At 37.6% G+C, this 21,642-nt stretch overlaps 1 pseudogene; it reads left to right on the forward strand.

Annotated features, from left to right (window-relative positions):
* On the forward strand, positions 1–20,350 carry LOC112516506 (annotated as a pseudogene).
* The last annotated feature ends 1,292 nt before the right edge of the window (positions 20,351–21,642 follow it).

The following is a 21,642-nucleotide window of genomic DNA, read 5'->3' on the forward strand; positions in this document are numbered from 1 at the left end:
CGACAATGATGTACCAAATCATCTCCGATTCATCCTTTCCGGATTAAGATTGGGAATCAATCATCTCCTCCGGCCACCGTCGACCGCCTATCTCCGTCACTGTTAACTCTTCCCTTAATTGCTCTGTTCGATCAAATCTATATTAAGTCAGGATCAATTTGGATATCAGCATATGATTTCAATCGCACTTGTTCCATGGCTACACCAATTTTCTATTTACTGATTGTTATTACTATCCACGTCTTCTCAAACCCTAATTTTGTTGGGTCTTCAACGATTGATGAATCTTCGATTCTTGATTTCCATGGAGATTATTCGCCGCCATCGCCTCCACCACCATCTCCACTACCACACCCTCCGTCGTTATCGTGCGAAGAAGATTTAGGAGGTATCGGGAGCCTGGACACTACGTGTGAACTGAATACTAGTTTGATTTTCACAAGTGATGTATATATAGAAGGAAAAGGGAACTTTCGCACACTCCCTGGGGTTAAAATTAGATGTACTGCTCCTGGATGTTCGATAATTATCAATGTTAGTTCTGAGTTTAGGTTAGGGATGGATTCGGAGATAAAGGCAGGGACGCTTCATGTGACTGCAGGGAATGCGACACTCGAAGAAGGTTCCATTGTAAATGTGACTGCTTTGGGTGGTGATCCCCCGGAGCATACGAGTGGGACACCTAAAAGGGAGCTAGGTGGTGGTGGAGGGCATGGTGGGAGAGGTGCTTGTTGTGTTGTGGATAATACGAAGCTCCCGGAGGATGTATGGGGTGGCGATGCATATGGGTGGTCGGATTTGCCTGAACCCTATAATTATGGGAGCAAAGGTGGAACTACTAGTAAAGATCAGGATTATGGAGGGAAAGGAGGTGGAAGGGTTTGGGTTGAGGTGGTGGATGCCATTGAAGCCAGTGGGAGCATTTATGCTGATGGTGGTGATGGCGGTAACAAAGGTGGAGGTGGGTCTGGTGGCAGCATTTTTGTGAAGTCCTGGAAAATGTAATGGTTTCTTTCCTTACTTCTACTGTTGGTTTGCTGCGATTTCTTTTAAATCATTAGGATATATGGTAAGTTTATGAGTTGCTATATCTTGAATGCTCATTACTCAATTCATGTGAGCTAATAGGCTTGGAAGTCAAGATACTATGTAAGTGAGTGGTCATAGAAAATTGTGCATGCTGTAACATTCAGTTGTTGTAACTTGTAGAAAATACTATGTGTTATGCATTTTGTCATGGATGTTCTTTTCTTTCTATATAAAAAAGAATCACCAAAATCCGTTCACCTAATTATGTAGCTCCTTCAAAACCCTTCGTATCATAAAAGGGGTAGACACCACCCTCTGGAGCGCCCCCACCGCACTGGTTCCAAGGTCTTCTTTGGGGAGGTAAATCAGTGCATGCACCCCATTGGCAGAGGAGCGGTGCCTAGGCTTGAACCTGGGATCGCACTCATATGGATTACACCCACACCTCTATAGCTGTGCTAACAAAAATGATGCAGGGCACTACAACAATTTTAGTATGCGAATCTGTGTAAGAAAACTTTCCATAGATCACCCTTTGTCTTGGCTATTCATACTATAAAATTTCATACTAAATGTCTGCTAGGCATCTTATTCTATAAACCACCTTATGTCTTGGGGAAGAGCTGTTCTTCTCATCAGCTATTGCCTTTTGTAGACTTCCACGCCATTTCTGACATTATTAGTGGAACAAATCATTCAATTGTTGCAAGTACTCAAATATGCATTCAAAGAAATGTTTCAATCTCATATGCTGAACATTGAGGTTGTGTTCATTATCATCAACCTGTAAAGAATTTCCATTGGCTCTATCAAATAGCTAGGCTAGATGGATAAATGTTTGGTTTTGTTGCAGTTAGTTTTTAATAGTAATTACTGGATATCAAAAAGTTACAATACGAAATCCCCCTTTTGGCACGAGTTTAAGGAGTGGGATTGAGAGCATATTTATTAGCCATAATACCAAATATTGAGAAAAAAACAAAAGACGTTTTTGCTTGTCTCAAAACAGTAACTTCTCTTCGTGATTTGCAGCAATGCCAACTACTACGAGAATAAAAAAAATGGGAATTCAGAATCTTAAGTTCTCGTATGTCCTATTAGTGATTAAAGTTAAGATCAGGTTATTTGATAGTTGCATTTATTTGTTATGATCGTCCTAATGAGGAACTGCTTGGATAATGGACACTAAGGTACAGGAGGGGTGAAATAGATTCATGCAACTTGAAAAATAAAGAGGATTTACATGAAACAGAACTCTGTACCAACCAGTAAGCACATAACATGGAAAGTATGAAGCATTTGGTTCAGTTGCCCCTAGTTTTCACAAGATGAGTGTACCAATATATGCGGCCTATGAGGTGAATGTGGGCAATAGAAGTGAGTGATAGGTTCAATGCTGGTGATATGTAGGAGAAGGTCTACGCTGCGACAACTGCTTGAGAAGGTTTAGTCATCTCCATCATAGACCTTTTTGTGAATGATTTAAATGAGATGCAAGCTAAGACTGACATGAGGAAACAATGAGAGATACGAGTGAGTGAAATATGCTAAAGGAGTTGGCCTTAGATAGAAGCATGTGGAAGGATGCTATGCATGTTCAGGATCCCTATGGGAGTTTCACTTTTTAATAATCTATATGGGCTTCATAGCTGGCTACTGTAGGATCAACCAACAAGCATTGTATGGTAGGATTCTATGATTCGTAAGAATTCTGTAGGGACTTAAATAGATTTGTCCGAATATTATATGCTACTCTTGTATCTTGTTATATTTTCTTCTACACTACTTTTTGATGCTAGTGGACTAGATATTTTGAAGTAAGAACCTAGAAAGTTTATTTCTATAGAGCTCCTTAGGATATGGAGGCTCCTCTATGAATGAGAGATCTCCATCCTTTGTAATCCTTCCAAGAATCAAGAAAAATCAATACAACAAAGAGTTCTCACAAGCTCTGTCTACAGATCTCTTGGCTTCTTGTATGGTTGACCTAGCACTTATAATAGGCTATAAGGTTGGTTAAAGCAAAAACACTGGCCCTCATGACAAATTTTAGGACCAATGCTGATACATATTCAAGGCTTTTGGAGGTGGAAAGAATGACAAAAATGCTTCCACTACAATATTAGTTGAAGAAAACATGCCTTTACCGTGGTTCAAGCTGATGCCTTGCTACTTGAAGAATGTGCTAGGCTAGGATGGGACATTGTTGATGTTACATCATCTTAATGAACCAATGGCCATGCTTATGAAGGCTCCTTAAGTTATCGAAAAGGCCAAGTTTGTGTGTGAGATCAAAGGGTCAAATGTAAACTTTTTCCTGTTTTTTATTTTGGGGGGGGGGGGGGTTGGCGTGGACACAGGCAGGGAAATGTGATTTTCCTGGAGGATACACTGTAAGATTATTTACTTTCAACGAGTATTTTTGTGATGCCAACTTGCTATCAACTGTCCGTCTTTTTTGTCAAGTTATATGGTCTAGATGTCTGGTAGTTTAATTTAATAGTGTAACATGGAAGCCGATTTGATAGTGAACTATTTATTGGTTTTGGTAGCTGATTTGATACTGAACTATTTATTGGATTTGGTAGCTGACTAGACATACTTATGCAACAATTATCTTTGTTTGTTCTATGAAGAGCAGGATAGGTAGTGGCATCTTAAGTGCATCTGGAGGTAATGGGTTTGCTGGAGGTGCTGGTGGAAGAATATCTGTGAATGTATTCAGCAGGCATGATGACCAGACATTCCTTGCTCATGGTATGTTCATATCAGGCATGCTTTCAATTGTCTTCAGTTGTACTTCTTGAAATAGTTGATACAGGCATATTTTTCTCCAACGATCTATATTTATAGATCACTAAAAACAATATCACTATCAGTGGTGTTAAGGCACTGCTCTGACTAATAGCCATGCGTCTAAAGCTGAATATGCCATTAGCATGATAAAAACCTATTCTTGCATTCTCCAGGTATAACTGATAAGTCACATTAGCAAACCAATGCAGGACATTGTGGGGAAGATCACATGACCTAGCTGAATAGATAGGTTAACAGATCTCATCATGCAGTTCATGTGAATAGTGTAAGCTTTTCCAAAAATATTTTGCTAGGTCTATAAACACTTGCTACTTATCCATCAAGTGCAGCGTGTGAGACGTAACTCTGTCAAGGAATAGAGACAAGTCATGACTCTCTTTTTTGATACAACACCAACAAGCCTTCTTTCCCTAAACTAAGTGGGGTAGGCTAAGATTGAAACCCAATAGAAATTACAAATGGCTAGCTACCCTAGGGAGGACCCTAATAGCACCCTTCCATGCACTTGTATATAAAGTTCAACCCCCTTCAGTACATTCCCCTCAATCAAATCTCCCATTCACTACGAAGCCCTAGATCTCTTTTTTGGATGCTTATTATTTATAGTTTCTTGTAGCTTCAGTGATGATGAATTCCAAGGTGCCACCATTCAGGACACTTGTAAATTTATGTTTGTGGTCTGATTTGGAGTTGTTCTTATATACTAGGTTTTAGATAACAGTTTGGCTTTATATGTTAGATACTTGTATATTTATGTTTGTGGTCTAATATGGTTTTTCAGTCTTTATGTAATTTTCTCTACCCGATGCCCGTATGGAACTGTGGTATAGTCATGAAGTTTAATATCGTAAGTATGTAGTGTCCAATAGAGGTTTTGCAATTGAATCATCCGCTTCATAGTGATGCTATGCATCCTCTAGTGCTAGCTTTACCATATTAAGCCCTAGTATTTGTAACAACCCTCCTTTCCATCTTTAAATCGAGACCGAAAAGGTCTTACTAACATTTTTTTACAACTATTCATATGTGAATACAGGAAATATATTCAAGTAAAGCGGAAATGATTGAAGTCAAAACATAATTTTATTAATATAAAACCATTTCGATGGTTTGTAGTTACAATACACAATCTTTGCTTCTAATACACATATACTAAGGCAAAATCTAATATCAAAACCAAATAATACAAACAAATACAAAAACTCGACTAGGTCGCAAATTTGGTAGCTCCTTGAACTATCTACATCTGCCTTCAAAGCACGGGATGATACTAATCTGTGATACATATTTAAGTATTAAGCAATTAATTGCTTAGTGAATTCAAGTTTATTCATCAAATATCGTGTACTCAAATTTTACAACCTATGAGAAGTAAACATGCTAATGTGTTCATGAAGTTCACCATTTCAAAATCCGATTTCCATCGGTGGATTTCACACCTTTCAGTATTATTTCGGAACTCTTCGTCAAGAGTCCGGGATCATTTCTACAACCCCTTGCCGTGGTTATACTGTCTTGATGATACACAATTCAAAACTTCATTCCAACCATCCTTTTATGATTTGAACTAATTGGTTCATTTCTAGGTAGTGTAATCATTGGTGATCTTTATTCTTACTAATATGCACATGTAACGCATCATGAACATAGTTATCATAATAGCATGTATGAGGCCGAAAACTAGAGAATCATATGTGAAATTTAGTAATTTAAGTATGTATCAGTATCTCACAGGTTTGTAAATAAACAAAACCAGAAAATTAGTAATCACAAGCTGTTTTAACTAAATTTCTACAGAATTCAACTTTCTTGGCTTCTAACCTTCTCTTCCTCTCCCTCATAAAAGATGGAATTGTGTGTGTGGAATTTTCTGCTGTAGATTGCAATAAAAGGAGACAGAAACAAGAATGAAGATGCCTATTTATACAAAAAGGTTGAGGAGCTTGGGACTTGGTGACTTGATACTTCAAGATATATCTTGTTCAATTGCCTATGCTATGTGATAGGAAATGACGGAACGTATTGGTGCTATCCCCCCTCCCCCCCCAAAAAAATAAATAAATTCTTGTAGTTGAGGTGAAGTTTTATTGGACATGAACACACAATATAAAATGCTCAGGTGTACTGGTATATCACTAACATTATTTCTGGTTCAACTTATTCAGAAGAATAACATACCTTTTATCCCAAACTAGTTGGATTGTTTTGATTTAATATATCTTGTTCTATTATTAGCTCATTACATTCCAGATGGTTTTTTAGCTGCCAAATTTCTTTCTTTATGTTTGCAGGGGGACAAAGTTATGGCTGTCCTGCAAACTCGGGTGCAGCAGGGACATTCTATGATGCTGTTCCTCGAAGGCTCAGAGTCAACAATCATAACATGTCGACAGATACGGACACGCCTTTTTTCGCATTCCCGAATCAGCCCCGTTGGACCAGTGTTGATATCCAAGAGTATGCTAGAGCTGCCGTTCCCATGCGTTGGAGTCGTGTGCAGGTTGTCAAGATATTTACTTACTGCAATCCGTAATGTACCATCAAACATTTCCAGTCGTTTCACAGGCAACTTTTTTCCACTTAACAAAACTTGACTAACTTGCTGGGTCATGGCGATATGTTTATAATATTGCTTTGTAATAAATAGGTTCAAGGACAACTTAGTTTATCAACTGCAGCTGTTTTAAGCTTTGGTCTTCCTCATGATGCTGTCTCAGAGTTTGAATTAATGGCAGAAGAACTTTTAATGAGTGATTCAGTAATCAAGGTAAGTGAGAGGCACTAAATATTTTCTTCAACCTCTTATCTCTTGCCTTAATGTGTCCAAGCTACTGTAATTTCTTAGATGTATTACCACATCCCCAAGGGTTAGCAACTGTTACTCTCTAAAATATATTGTGCATGTATTGACTAGACAATTTTGGGTGGTTCAAATCTTCGGGTAACTGCAACATTTTGGTGTTAGACTAAAGGCTGAAGGTTTCTCTATTCGGCTTAATGTTCTTTTTAAGGCTGAATACAAGTTCAGCTTTTCTTCTTCACAACTGGATAAACTATCATCACATTATAGGCTTAGAACCCATGAACTGTGGTCTAATCCAATTTGCCTGTTCCCAGAAGTGCAGGCTTGAAGAGGGATGACTGTTTATCTGATATTGTCAATATATATGAATATAGTTGGATGTTATATCTACTTATTGCAATATCTTTTCGTCTTTCTTTTCTGGATTATTTATATTCCAGGAGCTACCGTGACTGATTAAATCTAATCCCCCTTTTGGGAAAACTTCTTGGTCTCTCATTTAATGGGAATTTTTCCCCATGAGAGATTTGAGCATTTGGGTTCTATTACCTGCTCTTGGCCAATTACTAAAAACGTCATTGTTTAAGGGCCTGATTCAGCTGTTGTTTTATTACACACATCATGGTTATGATATATGATCTCTCAGCAGCCTAATTTATGGTTCTTTCTTACTGTTACTTGCTGCCTTGATTGTTTGCTCTATACTTATAAGTTATAAATGAAAATAGTACTATATGCTTGTGAGTATTTGTATGCTTGCTTATACAAGATTACCCTTTCTACTTGTGTTGATTATTTGTCCTACTACAATTCGAGATTCTATCTATTCTAAATTCTTCACAAGTTTTTTTCTTGTTCTATAATGTAAAAATGTTCAATGGTGTTCTTATCGCTTTCTTTTATATGTTCTTTTAGATATATGGGGCTTTGCGAATGTCTGTTAAATTGCACTTGATGTTGAATTCCAAAATGCTTATAGATGGTGATGGTGAGGGTGATCCGATTATTGCCACTTCATTGCTCGAGGCTAGCAATTTACTGGTTCTCAAGGTAATTATTTATTTTCCCCTTACCAAAATCAATTTGGGGCTTTACTTTAAACTTCAATTAACGAAATGGTTAAGGATTCTCGTATGTCAGGGAGGATCTGTGATACAATCAAACGCAAATCTTGGTGTTCATGGACAAGGTTCATTGAATTTGACAGGGGCAGGCAATATTATAGAAGCTCAGCATTTGGTTTTATCAATATTTTGCTGTATCAATGTAAGGAAAGGATCATTGTGTTATTTATCTAACTTGCTAGGCTCATATTTTAATATCTTTGGTTCTTTGAAGGCATTGCAACATGACAGATTCTTGATAAAAAAATTACATTGACAACCACAGGGTCCTTGGTCCAATGGTGCCTGGGTTACCGGTAGATCCCAACCTCCCTCGAGGTCAAGGTTTCAAGCCTGAGTGTGAATTTTGCCTCATATAAATACTATATACTTCAAAAAGAAAATACATTGACGCCCTGAGAACCTCTATCTGTGCATCCAAATATTTGCAACTAAGGTTTCCACGTCATGTTTGCTACATTACTTCTTTAGTTTTGAGTCATAATATGTAAGGACTATTGCAATCATCTCTCATATTCTGTAATGAAGAAGTAGAATAGATGCTTCCAAAGTATAGGAAGTGGATTAGCATCTGATGAGAAAGAGAAATCTGAAGTTGCAATGACTTCACTTCTCATATTGAGGCTATTACTTTGGTATAATAATTTTATCTTAGATGTATTAAATAATTTTAAAAGATGCTTATAGCATGAAAAACAACCAAAAAGCTGATCTCAACATGCCCTTGATGATACGTTCATCTTCTCGCTACTCTTTAAGCCGGTGACTGAAGAAGTACTCTTTTTTCTGCGTTTGCTTCTTCTTGTTGCGACTGGTAAGGCCTTTATACCTTGATGGATATTATAATTTCGTATAGGTCATATCAGATTGTCCTGACTAGTTTTGAGAATGGGTTGTAGGTGAGTTGAATACTTGTAGGGCTTGTATATATTCCTACTTAGATAGTGATTTTGTTCCTTGTAGTAAGATGTATATAAATTCCTAACTCTGACTCTCATCATATCTCATTCTATTTATTTCCTGATTCCCTCCCTAGTTAAACACCTTCAACATGTATAACATTAATATAGCTTTCAAAATCTCAGAGGAATATGCTCTCAATGTCGCATACCGGGGAGCTAGGCTTTTAGTTTGCCATTTGAATATTTTAGATTTACAGTGTATCAAGCGTACAATGATAATTTTATCCAGCTGAATTGAAGGGGGTCAACATGGATGGTAATTCTTGTGGCTTTATGGCATCTCATGGTGTATATGTGAAAATAACATGTCCATTCTTGTGGTCCGTCATTCAATTCGCAGGTCTCGACCCCATATTTTTTCTTTTCTTAGGATGGGGTTGTTCTCTCTCTCTCTCTCTCTCTCTATCTCTCTCTCTCTTCATGGTTGTCAATTATAGAAGTGCTGAGTAGAGTCCCTTGCTCCCTTAAGCGGCATCTGGTTGACAGCTTTCTACTGATGCTTTGCTATTTTTATTCTTTTAGTTCAGTTAATCATTCTTGACTGCCTGGCATGCCGTGGAAACCTTTCTTCCTTGAGTTACCTACAAGCCACAACAAAAGCGAGACACCAATTAGGATATAAATGATAAAATATATAGCTTGAGTTATGACCCGATTCGTATCAAAGTTTCTAGCAGACAATGTAAGGTGGAATGGACCTAAACCTCAATTTTATTATGTAGAATGTAGGTCTATTGAGGTGTATGAATTTCTGCATCTTTTATGTCATTATAAAAGGCTATTGTGGCAGATCTTCTTGTGGCCATCTTTGACTTAAAGATCTACCATTTAGTATATATTCGATTAAAGTAATATATTTGGCCATGCATGTAGGTTGAACCTGGATCGGTACTCCGAGGTCCTTTAGAGAACACAACTAATGATTACTTGTAAGTACCTATGATGTATTACCAGTCCTTGATTTCGTTCAGACTCTGATAACTGATATATATGATATATGATAGGGCACATTGTGAGCTTGAAGTTTGCCCCATGGAACTAATTCATCCGCCTGAAGATTGCAACGTCAACTCTTCATTGTCCTTCACTCTTCAGGTGACAAATTATCAAATTAAGTTGGATCAAGTTCTTTAATAACTAGACATTCTTGTGAAGTAGTATGGGTTCAGGGTTCAGAAAGTATTAGGAATTCTCTGATGAGTCTTTATGCCTATGCAGATATGTCGAGTTGAAGAGGTAGTCGTTGAAGGTTCCATTGAAGGATCCGTTGTTCATTTTCAATGGGTCAGAACTGTAATAATCAAACCTTCTGGAGCAATAAGTGCTTCTGGGTTAGGTATCGTTTTACTTTCTTTTTCTTTATCAACTGTGTCTGGGAAAGTGGATCATAGATATATTCAGGACAAGGTGTATGTTGAAATATGTACGATGACTGATGGCGATACGCCACTTGTTCATATTTGTGCCCCATCCTTTTTTAGTATCAGAGTGTTTCATTGCTGCAACTTGCTCTTAAATGGCCCTCTTTCTTCACCCAAGTAACTCAAATGAAAGAAGGCTGAGCTACTTTTTTTCGCCATTATAAATGACGTCTTTAATACCATTGAGATTTGGAGTTAATGCAGGCTGTATTGGTGGGGCGGGCAAAGGAAAGTTCTTTAGTAACGGTCCTAGTGGTGGCGGGGGACATGGTGGCAGAGGTGGGAGTGGTTATTATAACGAAAGCATTATTGTCGAGGGTGGTGTTACTTATGGTAATGCTGATTTTCCCTGTGAGTTTGGTAGTGGCAGTGGGAATGATAGTCTGGGTGGTGCAACTGCTGGTGGTGGTATCATAGGTAAGCTTCTGGATCTTTAAAGTTAAATCATATTGTGTTTCATTGGTCTTCTTATATTTTCTAGACAATGCTCAAGAATATGTTGCAAGCTTTGAGTGCTCAAAGTATTAAAGACATGCAGTGATGATCATTCTTTTGGGACATACCATCTGTACCTCACCACAATTGATTTTGTTTCTCATTCTCATGTCTGTTTGCTTTCTTGTACTTTCTAGTGCTTTTGGATTATTACCAGAGCTTTCTGCACTATAATTAAGCTAGAAGGCCTTCTAGTGAATGGGCGACATGAGATAAATTCACTCGACTTGAATCATATACCCGTTTGCCGTTTGCAAAACTTGTTTCCACAACATGCTCATTGAACACCCTTATTTTCTCATGTTTTTCCACCAAAAATTCCTTCATGGGGTTTTAGCATCTGCTAAAACCTGGAGGTTCATTTTCCTTATTAGATGAGCTCTCTTTTGAACTTGTTTCTCTTGTTCTTCCTGTTGGGAAGACCATGGCTTTCAGTGAAGGGGGCATTCTATTTCATGTGCTACCACTAGAATGCCGTGAAAAACTAAACACATGTTTGACATATGCTAAATACTGTTTTTCAGTATGACCTTTGGTTTTTGCCTTACCATGCCTAAGGACATAGAGAATGCTGTGAAATATGCATGTTGGGGGATTCCTGATGCTCTGCTTCTTAATCTCACTAACATAAGCGATGGCCCATTCCTAATACTTACATCAGTAAAATAATTTCAGTGGTTGAGTTGATGCTCACTCATTTGAGGATCAGTAAACTGCTTTTTTCGGCCTACCAAATCTTTTCTTGGTTATTTTGCCTGTCATGAACCTTCAGACAGCCAGTCTCATCCTCACACGAGGAGAACACGTCTCATCACTTTGTCATTTGATGTGTTTGGCTTTGTCAGGTATCCACCTGAGTATTCACAACTATCAGGTTCTAGTTCCCATTTTGCTGGAATAAACTTCTAGTTATGGTAGCTAAGTAGCTTATGAATTAGCCACTCCTTAGGAATATATGGTGAAGGAACACTTGTTCAATGTGTAGTATTGCATCTTTTGAATTTGCATTTCTTCATCAGAGTTCATTGACACTGTTTTTTCTTTGAATTTTTTTATAATCTGAAATAGTGATGGGTTCATTGGAGCACTCTTTGTCAAGTCTGTCCATCTATGGTTCTCTCACTGCTGATGGAGAGAACTTTGGAGAAAATATTAGAAAGCAAGACATCAAGCCTAACCCCGACACTAGTCCTGGAGGTGGATCTGGTGGAAGTGTTCTTCTCTTTGTTGATAGATTGGCCATTGGCAATTTATCTTCTCTCTCAACCGTTGGAGGCTTGGGTGGCCCGAATGCTGGTGGCGGTGGCGGTGGTAGGATTCATTTTCATTGGTCAGATATTATGACTGGGGATGAATATCAGCCTGTGGCAACCGTAAATGGAAGCATTAATTTTGGGTTTGAATCTTTACAGATACTACTTTTTTGTGTACTTTCTCATGCTGCTTGTATTTGTTTATCTGTTCCTTAATAGAATTTTATATGTCAAATGCCTAATAAACGATTTCAATAACCATATCATGTGGTAACTAGCATAGGGCTGAGAGTGTACATAGTTGACAATTCTAGGTGCTCTCAGTCTAATATGTTTGTTGCTCTCATTTGAACTACTTATGTGTGTATACTCTTGTTATATGCACCCATTTTTTAAGATGTCAGCTTCTGTCTTTACATACTCTTATTATGCTTTTGTTTCTTGTGTATGGCAGAGGAGGAGGCGGTAAAGGTCTGGGTCAACCAGGGGATAAGGGAACTATTACTGGAATAGTCTGTCCAAAAGGTCTCTATGGAATCTTTTGTGAGGTAGATTTGTTTTTCTTCACCCCCTCCTGTTTATGGTCTTGAGTGATAAAAATGTGAAACTAACTGACAGCAAATTATTTTGAACGGCATAGGAGAAGTTTTATGTATATTCTTGAACCAAAGCTGATGAATATTTATAGGGTGAAAAACAGAACAAAATCTAACCCTACAAATAGGAAAAGATTATACATTTATACAGTCAAATCTTTAGTGATTTGGTTTCCTGTAATTATAAAAATCACATCTTTAGCAATTTGGCTCCCTTCAACACTCCCCCTCAAGTTGGAAGAAAGATGTCAACCATGCTCAACTTACATCTGTTTGAAACAGCCCTTGGTGAGAACATTTGCTAGCTTTTCAAATGACGGAACAAAGTGATCAATTTCAACATGTTTTGTTCGATCATGTTGATGGATTGAGAAATACTAATGGCAGACTTGTCAGAAAATAGCTTCATTGGGCTGTCGATTTCAATCTTTACTTCTTTCATAATGCTTCTAGCCACATGATTTCGTGTACTCCTTGAGCCATAATCATTAAATCAGCTTCCATGTTACTAAATTTTCCCAAACCAAAGTACAATAAGCCGATGTAGATATTTCTCTTTTGCACAATCTTTCCAATCAAGATCTATAAAAACCTCAACAAGCGTGTACAGAGTTTTGGAGAATAGAATTCCATTGCCTGGGCTCCCTTTGAGGTAGCGAAAAATCCTGATACTACCTTGAGATGATCTTCTGAAGGACTATGCATGAATTGACTTACTACCAGTCTTACTGCGTAAGCAATGTCCGGTCGAGTTTGAGTAAGATAGATTAGTTTACCGACAACCTTTTTTTCCGTCTAAACTCTTACTCTAGTCATATCGTAGTTCACCTACCAAATGGGACAAGAGACCCTCCATCTTTTAAGGAATCCTGATTCTTTTGGATACTTGAGTTGGTCATAAGGGGGTGTACTTTATCCTTATTTTCTTTGTAGAAAATATAAGAGGGTCTAGCTTCTTGACACGTCTTATGTAATTGCTCTATACTTCTATCAAAAGGTTCATCTAATGCTTAGGCATCATTTAAAAGGCTGTTAAAAGTATGAAAGACTATATACTACGATGTTGCTGTGTTTGGCGTTGTCTTTTTTTGGAGGGCCATAGTGAATGACGAGAATCAGCCAGGCACTTTTGGCAGAGTGATATATTTCATAAAGTAATGTGAACTCTAGCTCTTACGTATTTGGTTTTGAATCATGGTCTTCACATCCAACCTGTTTGTGGCTATTTGAGCTCTTCAGTTTAATAGACATTATTAAGAAGGAACTTCCACATTAATTATACCAAGATTGAGCTGCAAGTAGAAGAGTGAATAATAAATACTAGTGAGCTCATATCCAACTGTTAGTATCAACGTACCAGTGATATAGAAACCTGCTATATTGAGGAAACTCTTTAACAAGATATGCTAAATGTTGATGTTGGCTTCTTTCACTCGTTAGTTTCATCAATTGTGATAACTTCAATGTAGGAGTGCCCACTTGGCACCTACAAGAATAGAAGTGGGTCCGAAAGAGCTCTTTGCTATGACTGCCCGGTTCTCGAGTTTCCACATCGTGCTGTTTATACTCCTGTTCGAGGTATTTCAGCTTATATTCAATCTATTTTATGCCAAATAAGTCAATTTCTTTGCCAAGAAGGTTGCATAATATTGTCTCAAGAAATATTACATGATATTTAATTGATTGCTAACTCAAATTGTAAGATATCCCACATCTCTGCATGTAGTCTCGTATATATTTCTTCTCTTTAGGTCAAGGGAAGTGGGCATCAAGGGGGAAATTTGTTGCTTTAACAATGCATTTAAATTACAGGTGGTGTTGTTGATACTCCTTGCCCTTACAAGTGTGTTTCCGAGAGATACCATATGCCGCACTGTCATACAACATTTGAGGAGTTGATTTACACGTTTGGAGGACCATGGCTATTTTGTTTCATGCTCCTAGGCTTGCTCATCCTTTTTGCCCTTGTACTTAGTGTTGCTCGTGTGAAATTTGTTGGTGGGGATGAATTGCCTAGCGTAGTGCCTGCTCGACGTGGCTTGCAATTGGATCGCTCAGTTCCTTTCTTGGAATCACTGAATGAGGTCCATTCTTAAGTTTCATTGTTACATCCAGCAGCTCAATTTCAAAAACTTGGTCCTGCTTTTCTTCGTAAAGCTTAAAATACTATTGCTTCTTCCTTCAGGTTCTTGAAACAAATAGAAATGAGGAATCCCAGAATCATGTGCACAGAATGTATTTCATGGGATCTAATACTTTCAGTGAACCTTGGCATCTCCCTCATTCTCCTTCAGAACAAGTAGCTGAAATTGTGTATGCTTCTTCTCTCCATTGTATTGTACATATCCTTGCAGAAGTTACATACCTCAGTGGTCTATATGGTTTTCCAGGATTTGATATATGTTAATCATTTGGTTTGTTATTAATCTATATCTAAGCGTTGCTAATAGTTCATAGAATTGAAATGATCTGCAAATTATCAATTTCTCGGTGTGGCAGATATGAAGATGCATATAATAGGTTTGCAGAGGAGATCAATACTTTAGCAGCGTATCAATGGTGGGAAGGATCATTTTACAGCATACTTTCTATCATTGCCTATCCATTTTCCTGGACATGGCTGCAATGGCGCCGCAAAAAGAAGATACAGCAACTACGTGAGTTTGTTAGATCAGAGTATGATCATGCTTGCTTGCGCTCATGCCGTTCCCGGGCTTTGTATGAGGGGCTTAAGGTTCCTTCTCATCCTTTTAACTGACCTGCTATTCATATATGGTGCTTTGTTAAACGAGCTGCCACATGTGCTGATATCACTTGCATTTGTGCTTCCAAGCATTCTCTGTGTTCTTGTTTGACTAGTTGGAGGATATGAAGGGTCAAGGACACCCCTAGCTGATGGTTTTCTGTAACAATAAACCAAACCAAACCAAACCAAACAAACCCATTATATTCTGCTTGAAAGCAGGGTCTGGGAAGGGTGGGATATACGCATACCTCTGCCCCAAAGGGTACAGTGGCTGTTTCTGTTTTTTTTGTAACAATAAGTATCTGTAATCAAGAAACAGGAAACTATATGCAATCCACAATGAAGTTTGTATATGCTTGTAGTTAGGCTTGTTTGCTCAAGTTCCATGTCAATATATTGCAATTACAATTACATGCATGCCAAACTCCAGACTTTGTGCTGTTCACATGGTTCTAGCAAGTGTTATCATACAGGATTTCTAATCAGGCATGATTTTTTTAGAAGCTCTGAGTAGGCTAACTAGAAAAACTAACCAATGCCTGTGACGAATTGGTACTCATGTCTGTAGTCAAATTTGAATTCTTATTATGTACTGGTGAACGATTTTGTGGCCAATCCATGTATGCACAACAGGTCCTAGTTTTTTCCTTTTGCTTTTCCCCAGGCATTATGGGGAGCAGGGGTTGACCCACTCTATTGGATGCGGTGGCATGGCCACTGCTTCGTTCCTCCATCGTACTGTAAAAAATTATGGGGTCGTGAAAGATGCCACCGTATCATTTTGTTGTGTGCAACCATGTATGTTTTGAAACTACAATAATCACACAAGTTTCCCTTGGTAGAGTTGGTTTGCATGGTTTTTCTCCCACCGAGGTGCGGGTTCTAATCCCATTTGTGTCATTTTCTTAGGCTTTAGCTTTTAACTTCAGATTTATTATGTTTCTGAAAAAATCATTAAGAGACTCGACCTCTGGACCTCACATACGAAAAGCAAAGAACTAACCAACAGACCAATGATGATTTTGAGAAAAATATTCATATCTTTGTTTCTTATAGTCAAATGGTGGCACCACTTGAATTTTTTTAGGTCCGCTTCTGATGAGAAGGCCTGAGATTCCTACTAGACACCATTAAAAACTATTTCGTATGTATTCCAGATGGCTGAATGTTTCAAGCTTGGCTTGAGATTCAATGCAGGCAGTCCACAATTACAATATCACACAAATAAATAGCTCCTGACTCTTAGCTATGTGGTCATTAAGAGCACTGGTTTATAGAAATTAAAAAGTCAAAATTTTGTTTTTCTACCATCTTGGGCTTCTATGATGTTCACTTTCATTTGAGAGTGTACAAATTTAACGGTAAAGGAATATCATAGTTGTCTCAGCCATCACTTCCATGGAATTTATACTTTATAACTTGAAAAAAGTGCCTGTTTTAGCAGGAATCTTGATGGATCTAGTAGCCATGAAAGGCATGTAATCATTAAAGCGGCTGAAGCATACATCTTGATCAATCATTTCAATTATCGTCACTGTCACTCAAGTATATGCCAACCCAAAAATGCTTGGTGGTTGTTTGGTTGGTTTTTAATTAAGTCCTGTATGAATAAAGCTGTCTGTGTGGATTAATCTGTCTGTATAGATCGATGAGGTTTTTGTTTCGGAGGGTTTTTTCATAGATGGGAGGAGCGTGTTTTTAATTGGGAGGGGCAGGTTTGGAAAAAACTTGTCTTTCTGTATAATGTTCCCCCTAGAAGCTTACTTAATAAGTCACTTTTTATATCATCTAGCCACTACCAGACAGTCATGTATAGCTGAACGTAAGTTGCGAGTCCCATTATGCTACAAACAAACAGGCACTTACCATTGTTGCTTAATGCAGGTCTCTGCAACTTCTGATATGATGCTTGCATATGTGGATTTCTTCCTCGGTGGAGATGAGAAGAGAGAAGATCTTCCTCCTTCACTTCATCAAAGATTTCCTCTTTCTTTAGTTTTTGGAGGAGACGGAAGTTACATGGCCCCTTTTGTTCTTCACAGTGACAATATTCTAACCAGCCTCATGAGTCAGGTTTGGTTTGATTTAGTGGCTAACCTAAAAAACACATAATTTCATAGTCTTATATATTATTATTTGTTCTCTCATTTCTAGACCAATCACGTTTTCTTCTGTTTTCTTTCAGTCTGTCCCGTCCACCATTTGGTATCGATTGGTTGCTGGTCTAAATGCCCAGCTTCGCCTTGTTCGGCGTGATCAACTAAAGTCGACTTTCCGACCAATTATAAGTTGGATTGAGACATATGCAAATCCAACTTTAAGTGCCCAACATATACGTATTGATTTAGCTCGCTTTCAGCCTACTGCCTCTGGTTATTGTCAATTCGGATTGGTTGTCTGTGCTGTTGACGATGAACAATCACCACCTTTAATCGACAGGCCACATGGTTTACTTGGCGTGCAGTCAAGGTATACGTCTTTTATACCCTTTTCTATTTGTGTAGTGTAGTCTGCCAATTTGATCAACACAATGATTTCTTACTTACATGATGTGCAGCTATTTCATAAATCATCATGGTAAAATTGAAGACTCTGCACAAGAATCTGAACCCTTAATGATTCATAGAAGAGTACCCAGGTGGATTTTACATAATAATAGCTTACAAACACTAAAAGAGAACATGATTTGGTACCCTTTATCGTTCATTATTTGCAACACCAAACCAATTGGACATCAGGTACTTCAAATGCTTGAAAATCAACTGAAGTTGCTTGTTACTTTTGCTGATGCTTACTGAGATGGTGAAATTTATTTCTGTTTATTGCAGGATCTTGTTGGGTTGGTGATGTCTATTCTTCTTTTAGGAGATTTTATCCTTGTCTTGCTCATGTTGCTTCAGCTTTACTCAAATTCCAGTCTGGATTTCTTTTTGGTGTTATCTATTCCTCCTCTTGGTATTCTACTTCCATTCCCGGCTGGAATTAGTGCTTTATTTAGTCATAAACCTAAGCGTTCATCAGGCCTTGCGCGTTTTTATGCTCTGTGGAACATCACGTCCTTGGTGAATGTTGTAAGTTCTCCAACACTTGAATATTCATTTGGTTGTAGTTAGTCTAAGGGCATGTCTGTTAGCAGCTTAATGGGACTCACAGCTTATTTGATCAACTATATGTAACTGTTTGGTAGTGGCTTCATTATGTAGAAAGTGGTTATCCGGTAGGCTTCTTGCTCCCCCCCGGGGGGGGGGGGGGGAGGGTTATGCAGAAAGCCAAGTTTTTTTTTTCCCAACCTACCTCTCCCAATTATAAAACATGCTCCTTCGATCTATGAAAAAACCCTCCAAACAAAAATCTTCCCAATCTATACAGACACAATAATCCACACATACAGCTTAATCCATACAGGACTTATGGAAAACCAACCAAACAGCCCCTAAATTTAAAGTAGAAAGACGGAAATACATAAAATTTGATGTCTCCCCCCTGCTTTGCTCTCCTGCCCACATTATGATTCATCTGCTGGTAAATGTGGTTATACTTAAGTAGCCCATGTATAGATGATTACTGTGATACATGTTTTGTTTTCGTTTTAGTATTGTCTGAAAGAAAATAGTAAGGTCCCAGAAACATAAATTCATATTGGCCTCTGTACATGGCAGTGAACAATAATTCCTTCAGCTTTGTGGAGCTTCCATCTTCCGCCACTTCTTTTTTACCCTGCCTTGTGTTTAGGTTGATTGTTGGTAACTCTTTTGATTCTATTTGTGCTGTACAACCTCACCAAAGCCAACCCCCACATCCTTACCACCGTGCCCCCTGCGTCGTCGCCCCCTGCCCCAACTTCCCAGGCATGTTGTCATCGTTCCCCCCCTCTTGGACTCGTTCTATCCCTCTGGTTTTTGTATTTAAAGTTTTCGTTCTTATATTTTAACCACTAAAAGTTTTAAGTTAAGTATTTGAAATTTACATTTTTATGTTCTGACCCCCAAACAAATATATCAGGGGTATTTTCGTCATTTTGGTTGGATTTGGCGTAAACAGACCCCATTGCATAATTGGATGTCTTTTTTGGACTTCTCGTAGGTGAAGGACCCACATGAAACTTTTGTAATAGCTCAGTGGCATCCATAGGCATTATCCCTAGAAAATTAATTATGCATCTATTCATTATTTCGTTTTAGTGAAAATATAAATAAACATAAACAGATCTACACTGACCACTCAAAATCCCATTGTTTCATTACCTATATCTTCCTTTTACTCATCATTCATCTCTTTCCCTGAACTAAATTTTTGGTTTCTTTCACATTTATTGTTGACTTGTGCATCTACACATGCTCTCTTAAAAGGAGTCACATTTATGAAGATGGCCATATGTTATCTTACAAACAAATGAATGAAGCGTTGATCTCGATAATTATTTAGGGTTTATGAACAGATTTCATGTATGTGAAACAGGCTGTTGCCTTCATATGTGGATATTTTCATTTCAAGAATCAACTCCCCCCTAGCGATGATACTCTAAACGTTTTCTCCTGGAGCTTAAGCATGTACGTTTCTGCTATTATTCTCGTTTCATTTAAACATCACCTGGTTTCGTGTCTTGATGATGTGGTGGTTGTGGTGGTGGTTTTTGGGTGCAGGGATGATGGTGGATGGTGGATGCTTCCATGTGGGTTGGTGGTGTGTAAAATAGTGCAGGCACAACTAATAGATTATCATGTGGCTAATCAAGAAATTCAAGATCGAACGTTGTATTGTAATGACCTGTGTGTTTTTTGGCAGTCCTGAAACCATTTCGCATTGCTTCCCGTTACAACATGCTTCAGGTTAGCATCCTTGTGTGTGTGTGTGTGTGTTTATAGAAAGGAAGTATAAAAGATAGAAGTTAGAATACACACAAATGCACCAAATGTTTAGATTAGCAAGTGCATGATGGCTTTTCTTGTGTGTGTTGGGACTGGAAATCTTGAAAATTTTTAGATGTGCAGGGTTTTGCAGGTTCATTTTCCACTCATTTCTTCTGACCACATTGCTTTCTTGTGTTTTGATATCTATGTGATGTGTAAATGTTTTCTGGCTGAAGATAAAATGGGAATTTTCAGAAGCTTTTTCAAAGATTTTGTTTCTTTGCCTGTACACATGTATGCATATTGCATGCATAATTTATGTGTGGATTTCCATGTGTGTGTATGTATGTATATATAGGATCAGGTTCAGGGGAAAACTGTAAAAAATGAAAAACTGAGGATTGGGGAATATTCTAGTAACCATTTATGTGAACGGTATGTACATGTGTATACAAATGATTTTTAAGTAATTTTTCTGGTATGGTTATGCACATGTGCATAGAAAGCAAGGAAACATCTTCAGTTACTTGTATGCATTTGTGCATACTGTCCAGATAAAAATCATCAGGGTGTTTCTTAGTTTTTCATTTTTTTGCAGTTTTTCCCCGAACCTGGCCCTTTTATATAGGCGTGGTCTATTTTGCAAACTAAGTCATTTATACAAACCGCATAAACCATCAACAACCATTAATCTTATAGATTAAGGGCTAGGATTAATATTTATGTATATAAAACAAAACTAGTTGTGTACCCGCACAATGCGGCGAGAGCAATGAATTTTAATGATTTTGAAGTTTTACTGGTTTTATTAGAGAAGATTTAACGATAATGTAAGTTACACTTGGTCTTTACAATTTGAATAAATAAGAGTTATGGTTTCAATTACAGTCTATCGATGAAAAAAATTGTATAACAGTTTAAAATCCAATATACTTAAAATCCAACATATTTAAATGATTCCATAAATGTGTTCGATTTACAACAAGAGCAAAAAATCAAGAGATCGAGAGCGAGATCGAAAGTTTTAGAGCAATTGAATGGAAGATGAATGAGAAAACTTTTAATAACCTATAGTGAATATTAGTTTGAATCTCACCTTGGGGGATGGGGAGAAGATATAGATGTATGAGAGGGTGAATGTATGAATGAAATATGTCAAAAGTATCTTGGGAACATGAAAAGAAAAGGTAATAATGTGCGTTGGTAACTTGTATTATATGTTATTTCAATTGTAGATTAAGAAATTTTAAGACTGAATGCATAAAGTAGTAGTAGTACTTAATGCATTTATGAGTTGTTTTTAAGACTTTGTGCATAAATATATAGTACTTTGTGTATTAAAAATTGTTTTTAAGGCTTTTGATAAATCTGATGTATAAGGTAATATATATATATATATATATATATATATATATATATATATGGGTTCACGTGAGGCCAAAGGTTTTTCGTGAGACCCGTAAGACCAATTTATGTTCATTGATCAACTTTATAAGTTAAAGATCTAATGGTCTAAATTGCACGGTGGCAATTTTGTAATTATTGA

Source organism: Cynara cardunculus (genome assembly GCF_001531365.2).
Source record: "Cynara cardunculus var. scolymus isolate 2C chromosome LG 8, CcrdV1, whole genome shotgun sequence".
NCBI lineage: Eukaryota > Viridiplantae > Streptophyta > Magnoliopsida > Asterales > Asteraceae > Cynara > Cynara cardunculus.